Source organism: Phoxinus phoxinus (assembly GCF_949152265.1).
Source record: "Phoxinus phoxinus genome assembly, chromosome: 17".
Taxonomy (NCBI): Eukaryota; Metazoa; Chordata; class Actinopteri; order Cypriniformes; family Leuciscidae; genus Phoxinus; species Phoxinus phoxinus.
Window position 1 is genome coordinate 32293931 of NC_136892.1, and position 17281 is coordinate 32311211.

Consider the following 17281-nt stretch of genomic DNA (forward strand, 5'->3'; position numbering starts at 1 on the left):
TACCGTAAATATATAAAACATGTATTTTTGTGAGTGAATGCAGCACAATCGTGAACATAAATGCACAACTTTAAAGCAGATTTTCTCAATGTTTACATTTTTTTGCTCCTCAGATTCCAGATTTACAATAGTTGTGTCTCGACCAAATATTGTCCTATCCTAACACACCACACATCAATGGAGAGATTATTTATTCAGCTTTATATGATATATACATCTCAATTTCAAAAAATTTACCCATCTGACTGGTTTTGTGGTCCAGGGTCACAATTATGTAAATATTTTTCTATGGGATAAAGTCAGATTCTGGTATATTACATTGATTACGGTAATAAAGTGTGTGAATTACCACAGGTGTGTGCTTGGTAACACATTGCACTGATGAAGGGTTGAACCCGAAAACTTTTGCGCACCTTGCACTTTTTTGCACTTTATTTGTGGCCTCTGGACAATAAAATCCTGTGAGCTTTTTGGCCTATATATTCGTGTGCAGATATTTATTCTGATTTGTGACTTCTTTAATACTTCAGAGAAGTTATTACTCACTGTTTGTGACTAGTGTTTGCCGCTACGCCTTTCCATCCCCTTAAACTTCACATTATGCATAAGAACAAGCATGGTAAACCTCTTTACCATGGTAAAATCACAGTAACACACAACCCGTCATGGCTTATTGCTTTATGAAACTACATCAGATTCATTTACAATCAGATTAAAATTTAGAATGAATGAATTTTTCGATTTACAATAAAAAAAATTGTAAAGCAAAGAAAAATGGGTTACACTTTATTTGAAGGTTTCATTGTTACAGTGTATTTATATTTTTAAATACTGAGTAATTATAATTAACTACATGTACTTACTATAGGAATAGGTTTTGGTTGAGGGTAAATTGCATGTAATTATGCATAATTTACTGTTATTACTACGGTAAATACATGTAACATATGTAACAAGGACACTGTAACTAAAGTGTTACCAAAAATGGCTCACTCAACGCTCACTGAATATGATCACAGTTATAGTTATTGCAACATGCCGACATGAACAAACTTGAGACTGTGAGATTGTCTCTGATATCCTCCAACAAGAGGAATCACATATATCTATCCAGACCTATTTAAGCGCATGATCGATGTGTCCCATCAAACGCAGCACAAACTCTCTGACCTCGACATTCATCTGAGAGTTGCACAGGATTGCAGCATGAGGACGGGACGAGCCGTGTTTTCTGTTAGGATCAAACTCTTTCAGTGTGTGTGTGTGTGTGTGTATAATGGGAACCATAACACTGGATGTTATATCTCAAAAATGAAAGTGCATCCACACACATAAATGCTCAGCTAGGGACATTTTAAAGATGCACCGTGTTTGTGTTTTTTTAACTACACAAGAAATTACCTGTTCATTTACAACACAGAACAATTTTCTTAATCTCTAACACTCTCAGATAATGCATTGCTTAACATGAACTAACCAAGAGCAATACATTTTTACAGCATTTATGTGTAAACGTTAATCAAAATACAATTGTTCATTGTTCATGTTAGTTCACAGTGCATTAACAGATTTTTTATTTTATTTAAGAACGTTTTGGGAAAAATAAATTAACATTAACGGTCACTCTTTAGTTACAAATATTCACTATTAACTACAACTTTTGCCTCAATAAACTCCTAATTAGTGCTTATTAATAGTTAGTTAGGCCATTGTTCAGTTTAGGTATTGTAGGATTAAGGGATGTAGAATATGATCTTGCAGGATAAAGGAATTAATATGTACTTTATAAGTGCTAATAAACAGACAATATCCTAGTAATATTACAGGTGAAACTCACAAAAATGTGCAAAAGTTCATTTATTTCAGTAATTCAACTTAAAAGATGAAACTAATATATTATATAGACTCATTACATGCATATTTCAATATTTCAAGCCTTTATTTGTTATAATTGTGATGATTATGGCTTACAGCTTATGAAAACCTTTTCACAATATTATAATTTTGAATTTGGGGTTTTCATAAGCCATAATCATCACAATTATAACAAATAAAGGTTGTTATAATTTATAATTAAATATAATAAAGGTTGAATAATAACGTTGTCAAATCACGAGCCAATTAGGCGGGTTCCTCATTATGTTTACTCACTTTGCTGGGGAAGTTCGTGCAGATTAAGCGCAAATACTAAACTTGTGAGTCATCATGATATATTAAATACAGATTATTGGGCAGAATCTGGTCATATCTGGTTAACTGGAACACACACGTCACTACACAACAAATAACGGCACGCTTGTTCATTTGCATTGAAGCAAAAGCGAAGATTTAAAAGCATTTGGTTAACAGAGAAGACTGTTATTTTCCTACTGTATTTATACTCAAATATTTTTTGGGTGAAAAGGATGAAAGAGGAAGAGAGGAGATGCCAGATCACAGGGTTTTCGTTTGAATAAGAAATTAATGTATGAAATTCAAATTTTATAAAAAAAAAAAAAAAAAAATGAAAAAGCTGTGACGTATTAAATCTGGGGTGCGTTTCCCGAAAGCATCGTTAGCCAACTATGGTCGCAAGTTCCGTCGCTATCAGCAGTTCAACGATTTGGTGTTTCCCGAAACCATCGTTCCAACGAACGTTCGCAAACAGCATCGCAAACTTGTGTGGTTGGAACGACAGCTCTCGAGCTGTGGTCAGAAGCAGAGTTTCTAGTTTACATGAGATGTCGACTGAATAAATCCTTATCTTTAGCAAAATAAGCAAGCGGACATTCAGTACAACCCGTGTTTTAGTTTGTCAAGAGATTTAAAGCACTGTTTTTGAAGACTGCGCATGTGCGAACGTGCTCTACTGTGTAAGAACGAGCCAAATATTGAGTCTGGTAATAAAGCAAAATAACTGAGAACAATTAGAAATGGTCTTCAGATGCCATGTGTGTAACTTATATGACAAAATCTAGCGTTATTTCGATCTCAAACAGATTCATTAAAATAAGTTATTAGTCCACCACGTGCGAGACGTCATAAACGATACTTTGCGACATACGGTTTCGGGAAACAGTCGTGACTAGATAGTTGATTTCTCCAACGATGCATCGTACTATGGTAGTTAAGCAGCGAGCGATATAGTTGTACGGGAAACGCACCCCAGGTTGATTTATTTGTCTTTTTATTTTATTTTTTGGCTAGAAGTTCTGAAAGGCCGGTAACTTAAAAAATGTAGTAGCCAAATTGTCCGGTGAGTGAAAAAGTTAATTTCAAACCCTGATTATATGGATGTATTACAGCAGCATTGATAGGCCACGGGGAAATTCATCAGATGACGCTCTTTTAAAGCTCACGTCACTTAATGGACGGGTATCAACTTTGTCTTCATTATTAGAAAACATCAGGCTATGAATGAGTCAGTAATCGTCATCCAGTAATAATCGCTTTAAAGCTGTAAATTGATCATTTTTGAGTTCATATTGAAATGTAAATGTGAGCACGGTTTGAGGAACTCACTTCTGAAACTCTAGTGGAGTTCCCCGTTTCATTGAGATATATATATATATATATATAATAAGAAAGATACTAAAGGTGTGTCTTTTCTTTCCTGTGGGTTTATTCATAAATTTCTTCCTGTGCTTTAAATGCGAGTCTAGTCGAAGTGAGAAATGTGTGCAGGATCAAACTATTGTAATTTGCATAGTTGTCACACTCCGACTGCAGCGTTGCACTCTGGGTAAAATGTAACACATTTGACTTGTCAAAACGCGCACCGCTGCGATTATCAGGAAGCCGGCTTCAATGACACACGTTTGGATGTGTGATATCACCCCCACTTCTCTTATTTAATTCTCTTTCTCCCCGGATAACCATCGGGAAGGGTTTGCGTGTGTCTGACATGTTCGGAGGATTGAGTTATTAGCTTATCGTGTGTATTAATGCCTCTGAACGCTTCGAAGGCTCACGGAGACGTGTTGTTTGTCTGTAAGGCTTCATCTGTCGTGTTTTTACTGCTGTTTGTGTATCTCACACATCTCTCATGCACAAGGAAATAAATTGGACTTAGTTTACGGGGATTCAGGCATTTTAAAAAGCAGAGTCGGGAAAAATTACAGATTTTTGGCCCTTTAAGGGAGCAGATTAGGTTTTAATTCATTAGTTAATATTAGTTAACCACATTACACTGTAAAAAATTATATGATCAATAAGTAATGACAACATGTTTTTACATTGTTTTAACTCATCAAAATAAGTTAAGCAATTTTTTTATCTTTTTTATGTTATACAAGATTCAACTCTAATGTAATTTAACTTGAAATGACTTAAACATCCAAACTGATTGTTATTAAAAAATTTATGCAAAAAAAAATGTTCACAGTGTAGTTTACATGAACTTATACAGCATTTATAAATATAAAACTTAGTTAATGTGAGTAAAACTTTAATTTGAGGACTAATTCTCACTATTAACTTTCTAATGTACGGGTGAAACTGGAAAAATGAGAATATGGTGCAAAAGTTCATTTATTTCGGTAATTCAACTTAAAAGGTGAAACTAATATATTATATAGACTCATTACATGCAAAGTGAGATATTTCAAGCCTTTATTTGTTATAATTTTGATGATTATGGCTTACAGATTATGAAAACCCCAAATTCAAAATTATAATATTGTGAAAAGGTTTTCATAAGCTGTAAGCCATAATCATCAAAATTATAACAAATAAAGGCTTGAAATATCTCACTTTGCATGTAATGAGTCTATATAATATATTAGTTTCACCTTTTAAAGTTGAATTACTGAAATAAATTAACTTTAGCACCATATTTAAATTTTTCCAGTTCCACCTGTACATGAGTTTATGCTTAAAACAAGAAATTAAGTTTAAAAAAAAGTTTATTTTGATCAATTTCTCAGAAAGCAAGACTTCATATCGTAAGATATTTCACATCTCAAGTAAATGCATCTTGATTTAAAACAAGACTAAGAAAATCACATTTTGCAGTGAATAGAATCAAAGCAACTCATAAATTCTTAACATTAAAAACTTGTAATTTGACATTAATTTCATCTCATAATTCTCAGCTTCTGAAATATTGCAATAAAAGAGCAACATCTGAGCAGATTTCCTGTGGGATATCATGTGGTGAAACACAACAAGTGATTTTCTTCCTCAGTATTTGTGTCTTGTTTTCCCAGTACAAATATCCAAACATTCATAAATCAAGATACATTTATCTGAGAAGCAAAATAACTGAAGATAAGTCTCTTTTTCATTTCATTTATTTATTTATTTTGGATACATTTCTCAAAATGAAGTGAGTTTAAAACAAGACATTTCTAATTCACATGGAAAAACAATGTCTTTTGATATTTTGATCAATATTCATATTTTAAGACATGGTCTTTTGATACATTTTTCAACAAGACTGAGTTTGAAAAATCACATTTTACAATCAATATTTTATAACTTCAAAACACCTTGTAAATTGTTAATATTAGAAACTTGTCCTTGTCCAATTTTGAAAAATTGGTAAAAAACACTCACTTTTAACTAGTTATCATGCATATTACTAGGATATTGGCTGTTTATTAGTACTTATAAAGCATATATTAATGCCGTATGACCATATTCTACATCCCTTAATCCTACAATACCTAAACTTATCTCCCTTACTAACTATTAATAAGCAGTAATTAGGAGTTTATTAAGTCCTAGTTAGTTAATAGTGAGAGTTGAGCGTGTCTCTGTAGACTGAAAGTCATTTAGCGAGACCCCGGTGGCTTTGACCTCGGCGTGACACCATCCCGTCCTTGTTTAGATGCAGTTTTCCAGCGCTTCCGTGTTATGGATCCGCATGTAAACACACAGGTGGAGCGCTTGGGCCGCACAGGGACATCTCAAACTTATAAACACAGAAGGAAATCTCAAATATTCAGACAAGAGAGGTTGTGTTGACCCAACTCACGAGTGCTCGTACACACACACACACACACACACCGGAGGATTGATGAGAGCGGCTCTGCACGCGTTTCACGCTGTAAAGGTGAGGCTCTTCATCAAAGCGAACGTCACCCCCCCCCCACACACACACACACACACACACACACACACACACCTCCCCGATTTTGGAGCCCGTCCAGAAACGACAAAAACATCCGTCCGAGGAGTTTGTGGAATTACTGAATTAGCATCGCCTTCAAGTTTCTCCCCTTCCCCGAAACTCCCCCTCGCCGTCTGTCACACACACACACACACACACACGCACACACGGGATTATTATTCATTAGAGCGTGGCGCACAGAAAGACTGCTGACACCCGTTCTCTACCCACACTGCACTGGGTCACTGAGTGCCGTCCCCACGGTGAGCCGGTACAGGCCATCTGTTTATCAAACGCTGACATGTCACAGAGTTAACCAAACACTACTGACAGACCAAAACCACTGGAAGGAAACGCAGGGATGACAACACACACACACACACACCTGAGGACGACTATGTTTCATTCTCAGATGTTTCTCATCATTAATGAACACTCTTCCTCAAGTACGAGTCTAGGCCCGGTTTACAGCTGGTTTCGTACAGATTCTGTAAAACTAGAGATCTTACTTATCAAACAATATCTTTATCATCTTTCAAATTCTAAAAAAAGGTAAACAAATAAACAAAAATAAACTAATAAAACTAAATGGTAAATAAAGTGCAGCGGATGCATGACTGGTAACTTTAACCATTGAAAGGATAATATGACAAAGATATCGCTTTCCTTGTTCAAACTGATTTATTCTCCCATGAATACATGACCGCAAGTATGTCATGTAAAGTTCTTTACTGCGCTCACATAATTGCAATGTGAAACCAAACCAAAACTAACTGGGTTCGGACCTCGGTGCGGACTTTCATGCGTGAAGACGCCCTTAGAGATCAGCTCAGATCGTTTGATGAGTTCATATTGAGGTATTTGGTATTTTGGCAAACCGAAGCACACTTTGTTGAGATTTACATTTAATCATTTAGCACATCGGTTCCCAACAAGGGGGTCGCGGCCCACAAGGAAAAGTTTTGAGCAATGAGCATTAAATAAAAGTCCTTAATTTTTTTCTGTTCAAAATGTACAAAATGTATATAATGAGCGAGTTCATCAAGAATCCATTTTCCAATCCGTGTTTTTATCTTATCCTGAACCACTGGTACTCCTATAATAAGTGTTTACATTGGGACTATTTTACACGGGTTCGGATGCGGAGTAGCCCAGGACCAGCGTGACTCGTCACAGAGAGAAGTAGTTCCGGCTACAATGTTCTTCCGAAAGACGCATTATTCTGTTAATAAACGCAAGTTTATTATCGCTCGCTATAGCGCCAAAAATAAAGCCTCACATTGATAAAGCCTCACTAATAACATGCAAGTATTGAGTTCCCAGACAGCAGTCATTTAGTATTAGCCTATATTCTTTCTTTTTTACCTACACACCAGTGTGAATATTTCTGTTATTGCATTTCAAATAGGGCCAATTTATAGGCTACTCCTAGGCTTACGTTTTTTAATTACAAAGGGCCTACTGATGTTTTTGTTATTGTATTTTCAATATTATAGGCTATTATTTGTGCATGAACATATCTAGTTATAGTAAACATACCGATTGTTTGAAAGCAACATATTTTGTCATCCTGCAAGCTTACAAGAGCGATAATATCATTAAATGTGAAGGGGGCCCTAAAATATTTTCTTGGGAAAAAGGGGGTCTCAGACAAAAAAAGGTTGGGAAGCACTGAACTTGCAGATGCATACATTCTAAAAACATGCATTAAAAAAATTTGAGGCGGATACATTTTTATACGATAAACATGCACATAAACTAAGATGGAAACACTTTTAAAGAATAAATTCCTCAATGCACAACAATAAACTCATGTGACTCAAATGTTGAGCTCAAAATGAGGCTCAAATGTTGGTTTGGTGTTTCTGAAAGTCAAAGTGTGTGATCAGAATGATTCGGTTTAACTCCCTCCAGAAGCGTCTCACACACGAGTGTGTTCACACACACCAGCATCCGAGCGCTAGAGAACATGACAGCGTTTACTGAGTTTCTCTGACGCGACGACACACACTCGTTTATGATGGAGGAAAACAGCCCGATTGAAGAAACTTAGTTTTATCACTCATATTTTACAACAATTTCCCAGGAAGTGACGATTATGTTCTTTTGAACACATTGGATGGAAACGATGCTTTATCCGCAAATGTTTTACACCTTATACCACGTTAAATTCGCAACTTTGGATGGAAACACAGCAATTTAACTATTCTCACTTTTAAATCTAAAAACAACAATGCATAAAAACACAATTTTCCTCGTCAGTAATACTATGAAGGTTTAAACCTCCTGAGTTGAAGTTATTCATGCACTTTCGCACAGAACCCTCACTGAATTTCTCATTTATTTACCGTACCTGGAGTCATCAATAGCAGAAACCTTCAGCGGTGCTTGACGTCTCGCCGCTGGACTTCATCATCAGGGCCAGACCTTCAGCGCTTCACGTTATTGATGTTGTTTCTGAGGTCAAAGCTCAGCAGTCTTTACTCGCCGGATCATGGCACTCGGCAGTCTGTAAGTGAACAAAAGGAGTGTGTTAAGTTCCTCACAGCGAGCCACTTAAACTCTGAACTTTGAGCCAAACAAAAGGTGCATGTATAGATTGGACTTGACCTTTGACCCTAAATTTTAAACAGTCTATGTGTGTGTGTGCAAATGTTTGAATGCGTTTCATTCAGGCCCATGATGTGCGTTAGCTTGTACACTGTAAAAAATAAAGTGTTTGAGTTGCTGCCTATCTAGTGCACTGCTTTCCCGTTAGGTCAGCGCTATCTCTCTGATCGCTCCTCTTAATTGATTGGCAATTAATTGCTGCTAACACCGACGGTAATAACGCTAATGGAGGGATCGCGCTCCGCCATGCGAGTCTCGCCGAGGAATTAGCGCGGTAATCTAATCTGGGAGCGGAGCATGACAAACGTGTCATTAATGCTGTCTCTCCTGAGACGTGAGAACAGTGAGCAAACGAGTGTGTTCAAGCAGCGATCACACCTGACACGCCATCGCTCACTTGCTCTCACCTGCCCGCTCACACCTGGATCCGAAGCGGCCCGGTGCTGCAAGTCTAGAGGAAGTCAATTACAATATTTATATCAGAATAATGATCTCATACCACTGTCATTAAAAGCAAGCGCCTCGTTTGATCAATCCTTACTTCTTAGTGAGTTTTCAACGCCGTTTCTGGTGTTAAAACTGCAAATGAGAAAACATAAAGAAGTGTCGTTATCGGGATGTACATGATATGTCTCTTCTGCTCACCAAGGCTGCATTTATTTGATTTAAAATTTTGAATTATTATTATTATTATCTTTTAGCAGAACTGTGAATATATAGTAAAGTGTAATTTATTCAAAGCTGAATTCTTAGCATCATTACTCCAGTCTTCAGTGTCACATGATCCTTCACAAATCAGTATAATATGATGATCAAGAAACATTTATGATTATTGTCAACAGTTGTGGAAACCATACTTTTTTATGGTTCTTCAATATGAATCTTTGTAACATTATAAGTGTCTTTACTGTCACTTTTGATCAATTTAATGCGTCTTTTAATATTTTTTTCAAAGAAAAAAATTGAATGTATTGTGGTTTCCACACAAATATGAAGCAGCACAACTGTTTTCAACATTGATAATAATCAGAAATGTTTCTTGAGCATCAAATCATCATATTATACTGATTTCTGAAGGATCATGTGACACTGAAGACTGGAGTAATGATGATAAATTCAGATTTGATCACAGGAATAAATTACACTTTACTGTATATTCACATGGAAAACCACTGTTTTAAATTGTAATATTTCACATTTTACAGTATTTTTCATCAAATAAATACAGCCTTGGTGAGCAGAAGAGACTCTGTCAAAAACATTAAAACATGTAATTATTCCAAACTTTTGACCACTGGTGTATAAAGTCTCCTATCCCAGTCATCCCAGGGATCATCAGTTTGTCCAGACAATGGAAGATGAAGGGCATATTACTGTTTGATACAGTAGTTAATATTTCTCACAGCATTTTCCATGATTTTTGGCCTTCACGAGACACAGAATACAGGCGTCAATAACCAGAAAAACCTTCTGAACTAAAAATTCCCATTCATACAGAGTCAGAAGCGTTTCGACATATAAAACGTACAAAACAAAAAACACAATTATGTCTGTCTGTGCTCTTCAAGAAGTCTCAGGTGTTTTTACTTTATTAAAAGAGTAACCCTATATAAAAAATAACCCTGTGGGCCAGAGACATGGAGCGGGTAACACACTTCCGGGGTCAGTGTAGTAATCGCTCTCTCCCTGATGGAAATACATGTTCTTTATATCTAATACTTTAATGAATTTTTAATCATGTAATTTGTAATTAAATTACCAGGGATAAGCGAGCAGCGGAGCCAGTGAGACAGAAAGAGAGAGATTACTGGACGTGAGATTATGTTGCAAGCTGTAAAATAACCCCGTTTAGGACAGAAGAGTGAGAGATTAACAATCTTCTTATTTAATGATGACATTGAAAAGGCCTGTTCCACAAACGGACAGTCAGAGACGGTATTAATGGATAATCTGCTGAAGACTGGATTAACTGGTCTAGCTAAAACTCTGTGTAATGAACTACTTTAAAAGCCAAATATTTGATATATTATTTAAGCGTGTGGGTTTACTTTGAGGCATTTAAAATTAACTAAATCTGGCAAAACCTCTGGTTGGTTGGTGAGTGTGCTGGTGAGTTGGTTGGTGAGTTGGTGGTTGGTTGGTGGGTGAGTTTGTTGGTTGGTTGGAGTTGGTTGGTTGGTGAGTTGGTTGGTGAGTTGGTTGGTTGGTGAGTGTGCTGGTGGGTTGGTTGGTTGGTTGGTGAGTTGGTTGGTGAGTTGGTTGGTGAGTTGGTTGGTTGGTGAGTGTGCTGGTGGGTTGGTTGGTGAGTTGGTTGGTGGGTTGGTTGGTTGGATGAGTTGGTTGGTTGGTTGGTTGGTTGGTGAGTGTGCTGGTGGGTTGGTTGGTTGGTGAGTTGGTTGGTGAGTTGGTTGGTGAGTTGGTTGGTGAGTTGGTGAGTTGGTTGGTGGGTTGGTTGGTGAGTTGGTTGGTGGGTTGGTTGGTGAGTTGGTTGGTGAGTTGGTTGGTGGGTTGGTGAGTTGGTTGGTGGGTTGGTTGGTGAGTTGGTTGGTGGGTTGGTTGGTGAGTTGGTTGGTGAGTTGGTTGGTGAGTTGGTTGGTGGGTTGGTTGGTGAGTTGGTTGGTGGGTTGGTTGGTGAGTTGGTTGGTGAGTTGGTTGGTGGGTTGGTTGGTGAGTTGGTTGGTTGGTTGGTTGGTGAGTGTGCTGGTGGGTTGGTTGGTTGGTTGGTGAGTTGGTTGGTTGGTGAGTTGGTTGGTTGGTGAGTGTCCTGGTGGGTTGGTTGGTTGGTGAGTTGGTTGGTTGGTGAGTTGGTTGGTTGGTGAGTTGGTTGGTTGGTGAGTGTCCTGGTGGGTTGGTTGGTTGGTGAGTTGGTTGGTTGGTGAGTTGGTTGGTTGGTGAGTGTGCTGGTGGGTTGGTTGGTTGGTGAGTGGGTTGGTTGGTTGGTGAGTGGGTTGGTTGGTTGGTGAGTTGGTTGGTTGGTGAGTGTGCTGGTGGGTCGGTTGGTTGGTGAGTGTGCTGGTGGGTCGGTTGGTTGGTGAGTTGGTTGGTTGGTGAGTTGGTTGGTTGGTGAGTGTGCTGGTGGGTTGGTTGGTTGGTGAGTGGGTTGGTTGGTGAGTGTGCTGGTGGGTTGGTTGGTTGGTGAGTGGGTTGGTTGGTTGGTGAGTTGGTTGGTTGGTGAGTGAGTGGGTAGGTTGGTTGGTTGGTGAGTTGGTTGGTTGGTGAGTGTGCTGGTGGGTCGGTTGGTTGGAGGATGGGTTTGTGTGTTGGTTGGTGGGTGTGCTTATTCAGCAAGGACACAATAAATTGATCAAAAGTAACAGTAAATAAATTTATAATGTTACAAAAGATTATATTTCGAATAAACGCTGTTCTTTTGAACTTTCTATTCATCAAAGAATCCTGAAATAAACGTATCACGGTATAAAGATTTGAATAAATGTATCAAATCTAATCGTCCTCATACTTTTGAATGGTAGTGTATATCTGAATTTGATTTACTGATGGTGTCATGAATTGCATTTTGATAATATTTCATGTGTGACCCCACAGATCTGTGACAGAACAGGATTAGTGTGACCATGATGAGGCCCAATCCCCTGCCTGACCTCTGACCTTCCCAGATTGGGTTGGGTCATTTCCAAAATCCCAAACTCTCTGGAGAAAAACACATCAATATAACCTCTACTCTATAACCTCACACATTATTCAGAACCAAGAATCAAAATGACTTATTCATTCAAAAAGAAAGATTGATAAAAGCATAAAGGCTTATGTTCAGTGTGTGTGTGTGTGTGTGTGTGTGTGTGTGTGTGTGTGTGTGTGTGTGTGTGTGTGTGTGTGTGTGTGTGTAGTGTATTTTTCGCATGTTCCCAGAAAGTTTGAGGGTATATGTGCATGCTGATCCGAGAGGCCTCATTAATGTGCTGCTGTCCGCTCGAGTCTCTGCCAGATGAAATTAAGGTCCAATTATTGATAAATGAAGAGTACTTTTCGCGGAAGCCGTGCCTGAAGATACACGCTGCATCTGTCACATGGCAACACACACACACACACACTGCTCACTCAAGTGTGACATCGCATCCTGTGCATTCATCATGCATCTGTAGGAGATCAGTGTGTGTGTGTGTGTGTGTGTGTGTGTGTGTGTGTGTGTGTGTGTGTGTGTGTGTGTGTGTGTGTGTGGAGTTATTCTAGTCTGATGCTAGTCTGTGTGCAATATCTGATCAGAAATATCCACATCTGTGTCTGCTCAGTGAAAACTGATGATTGGCAGGTGAAAACGGTGCTTCATGTGGTCACTTATAAAGTAAGTAGGTTTATTAAAAGTCAGGACATTACTTAAAAGGAACGGTTCACTCATAAATGAAAATCCTGTCATGATCTACTCACCCTCACATTGTTCCAAACCAGTTTGACCCGAGTTCTTCTGTGGAACACAAAAATAGAGATGTTTAACAATGTTCACACTGATCTATTATATTAAACAAAAGCAGATGGTGAAAAAGAACAAAAAATAAATAAATAAATATCATTAAAAAAAGTCTCATGATGCTTTATATGAGGAACAAACTCATATTTAAAGTAGGAATGAAACATAATTAGCAACTTACTTTTTGTATTTATTTTTTGAGTTTAATAGTTTGAGCAAGAAAAAAAAGTACAAATTAATTTAAAGAAATTACAATGAAACAAGCATGGACAAATTAATTGTTTAAAGATAAAAAAAAAGTTATGTTGTTTCAAAAATAAAATACAACAAAAATGCATTGCATGAACAAAAAAATATCTCCCATAAGAACTACTGTACCCACAATGCCTTGCAAAGCCCTAACACCTAACCTGCCCTTTAATCCAGAACGCTGAGAGCGAAACACCTGTCAGCGGCCGGGGTGATGTGCGCTCACACCCTGATCATCGTGTTAATTGAATGTCAGAGGAAGGTGATGTCAGGGCAGAAGGGCTCTGGGGCTACACCAAACAAAGCTCAACTAACTCTTTTACGATTTTACAAGCGTTGGCAACAGTAAAAGCTAATAAGAGCAGTATCTATTGCTCTTTTACCTAACTTAACAGTAAATAAAATTAATAAAATGATAGATTATAATTTAAATAATTGAAAAACAGCAGCATTTAATGCAATATTTTGCTATTGCCATTGATTGATCAATGATTTTTTAACTGCTTGATTCATATAAATGGCCCGAATTAACTAAAACAATGATTGCTTGCCTTCACTTGGCTGTGATGCTAGAAAGTATTAATATGCAAACATGATTGCTTGGAAAAAAATGAATTTTAAAATGCATGCATTGCATTGTGAATTCCTGTCTGATACATTTCAGAACATGACAGCAATGCATTTACATTTTTTTGCATTAATGTACTTGCATGATTTTTGTTTTAAGCTGCATGTGCAATATAATGCAACTTAAAAATGGCAATGTATTTTTTCATGCAAAAAAAATAAAATAAGTTTGTTACTGTAAAAGCTTGTAGATGATCTATTGAAAAATATAGCTAAGTTAGTAGTGTGGCTAGATTTAGTTATTAAGTTCAGTGATATGGAAAACATACTTACACACACATGCTTTCCACCCTCATGTTCCTAACGAAACACTATCCTGAGCCAGTTTTTATCAGTTCATAAATGACAGGTGGTATTTTAGCTGAGGATATCACATCATGGGAGAACTAGAACGGACTCTGTCGGACTCAAATTGTAATTTGTGTGCCCTGGATGAGCCGTTATCAGAGGTGGGAAAGTGATATGGATACGCTGTCAGACACCAGAGCGTGTTCAACGATAAAAGCTTCAAACTGTCTCTGTAATCCCGCTAGAAAGACTCTGAATGTGTTAACAATGCCAGCTAGAGGACAATTATTCTGTCTTTCGGTGTCTGTTCGCTTTATGGGCCATCCTTGTTTTGAAGTTAAATATAAGACAACCCAGTTAAAGTGGACCTGTTATGCTTTTTACATGTTCATCTTTCTTTAGTGTGTGTTTAATGTTGCGGTTTGAGCATTAAAAAGCTCTGCAGAGTCACAGAGTTCTCCTCTATATCAGAGTCAGTGTTTCTGAACTCCTGAAACGCCTCCATTGTAGTCTCGAGTTTCTTCCGGGAACAAACACGTCACAATATTCCTCATTATAATAATTAATGCGCAGAATAAAGGGGCGGGGCCTGGTTTAGTTAGTTAGTAGTGTGTTAAACTGGCGGTTATAGTAAGGGGGCGGGACATTTCCCAAACACACTCGAAGCGCTCGACCAATCACAACACACTGCTCCAGCCGACCAATCAGAGCACAGTGTGCTTTTCAGAAGGCGGGGCTTCATAGAGACAGGAAGTAAACAGAGCGTTACTGACAGACTGGGAAGAGAGGAGCCGCAACAATGGAGAATATGAGGAGAATAATCAACATTCAAGCTGGAAAAGCATGATTTTGCTTTCTTATGGGAGAAAAGACAAACAAGAAAAAATTTCAACCAACTTAACTGAAAACTTAGCAGCAAAGTTACGACCTAAAGTAAAGTTCACTGTACATTTTCAACCACTTTGAAAGAAAATCACATAGTATACACAGAATTGACAGGAATAATAAGTTCAACTTATTAAAATAAATAAAACAATGCAAAAGAATCAAGCTAAACTGAAAATGCTTTGTGTAATTTAGATACTCAGTGTATGAAGCTGGAAACGGTCTCGCAAGTTTCTAATAATAACCACACAGCGATACAAGTCTTAAGATAAATTAATAGACTATAATATTATAGCTCGCATTAATAATCATTTGGATGGTGTGGATGGGCACACCGAGGCGGTTTCCTGTAAATCGCTGGGTAATTATGTCTGCGAGGGGAAAGCTTGTTATCTACTCTCGGAGCCGGTGGCTAGTGCTTTGAAATATAGGCCTGCCATAAGCAAGCGTCACCAAAGCGCTACTATTAGTCCTGATAAAAGAGCCAATGTAATCGCTTCTGTTTACAGTCGTGCATCTGACTCACGCCTGCTGATCTGGGTTCAGTTTAATTAAACCAAACGAGTTCTGAGGAATTTGAGAAATAAACGTTTTTATGCTGGAATCAATCAATAATGCAATGATCCAGGCTATGTTTTTATCCACCCATTTGTATGTGCATTTTGGGATATCACATAAAAACAATGCTGGATGCGCATAAATCCCAAAAAATCCTCATTATTCCAACGCCCCATGATGCTTTGCCATTTTAAGATTCCCACATTAAAGTCACGATGAAATAGGTTTATGCTCATTTTCAGCGATCATTTAAAATTTCACTTTGGCGGAAATAAAAGACAAGGATCACGGCCCTAAAGTAATATATTCCTCTCTCCATAAGTCTTTAAAAGTCATGCAGATTATAGCAGACTTAACTATAAAACCAGTTTTTGAATGTGAGCTCTTAATCATATTCATTTTCCAAGGTTTTCTTTCAGAGAATCTTTCGAGATTGAATGGATAAAGTAATAAATGTAGGGCGGGGCTTGGTTCTGCACATAAGTTGCTGATTGGATGTTGAGATGTGGGCGTGGCTCTCAACAGTGTATGCAGATGAGCGTGAGCTTGCAGGGGCGGAGTTTAAACGCATTAATGACTGTATATGTCAGATCTAGTAATGACATTTTGATTAAATATGAGGTCAAAAAAATATATAAAACAAAACGTGCACTGATGAATTATTCACAAAATTAGATTTATAATATTTAGCCGATGTCAGGTGTGAGTATTTTTGAAAGGCTTCAAACGCATCTCATCGAAACAGATTTTATTCGGTTCTGCATTCGCATTCTTCCTGTAAATGCACTTTATGTTTCTGTGAATATTGTGTTAGAGAGAGTTTAGAGACCCATGGAGGTTAAATGTGAGGAATAATTCACACACAGGGATCAGGAATGCTGGGATAGATCCTGTACGTTAGTGTGACATTGGCCCTGAAAATCCCTCACGGTTCTGACGATCAGAACACAACGAGCCGAGCGTTAATTAATCTCTGGATTATTCTGAAGCTGCACAGCAACAACCCTCATAAATCAGGAATTATTTTGCTGTCGCGTGGAGCTGCGGAGAGAGAGCCGTGCAGGTGTGTGTGTGTGCGTGTGTGTGTGTGTGAAAATGATGTATCGTGAAACACGCTCAACTGTGATCCGACCATGTAACAAACATCAATCAAACTACATGTTCATTTCCACCTTCTTTATCAAAAACAAAGATGACTTACTGCTTTCAGAGGAAGGGGAACAGAAATCTCTGTGCGCAGGGAAAAAGTTTGCAGCCATTCTTCAAATGAAACTTTTAAGGTACAGAAATTTTAAGGTCAACACAAATGCAAGCTCTCTCTCTCTCTCTCTCTCTCTCTCTCTCTCTCTCTCTCTCTCTAAACTGCAGACACAAGAAAAAATATAAAATAACAATTAAATAGCATTCCATATTTTCTGAATAAGTTGCCAGTATTCATGTTAGACGTCATGACAAATGAGGCAAGATCCACCTTGTGTTCTTGTAACTGAGATAAAAGAAACCTAATTAATATGACTAATATCTTATATTTGTAAAAAAAAATACTT

General features: G+C 37.7%; 1 long non-coding RNA gene across 4 annotated transcripts in view; it reads right to left on the reverse strand.

The window, feature by feature from the left end:
• The window catches only part of LOC306984643, a 35577-nt gene extending 26296 nt beyond the window's left edge, over positions 1-9281 (reverse strand). For 2 of the 4 annotated variants that reach the window (XR_013794584.1, XR_013794585.1), the window contains exons 1-3: positions 9243-9281; positions 9109-9152; positions 8445-8600 (exon numbers count right to left, since the gene is read on the reverse strand). This is a non-coding gene — a long non-coding RNA (uncharacterized lncRNA). Of the gene's footprint in view, positions 1-8444; positions 8601-9098; positions 9153-9242 lie in introns of all 4 variants that reach the window. The other 2 variants (XR_013794586.1, XR_013794583.1) reach the window with 2 other exon arrangements.
• Between the last annotated feature and the right edge of the window lie 8000 nt (positions 9282-17281).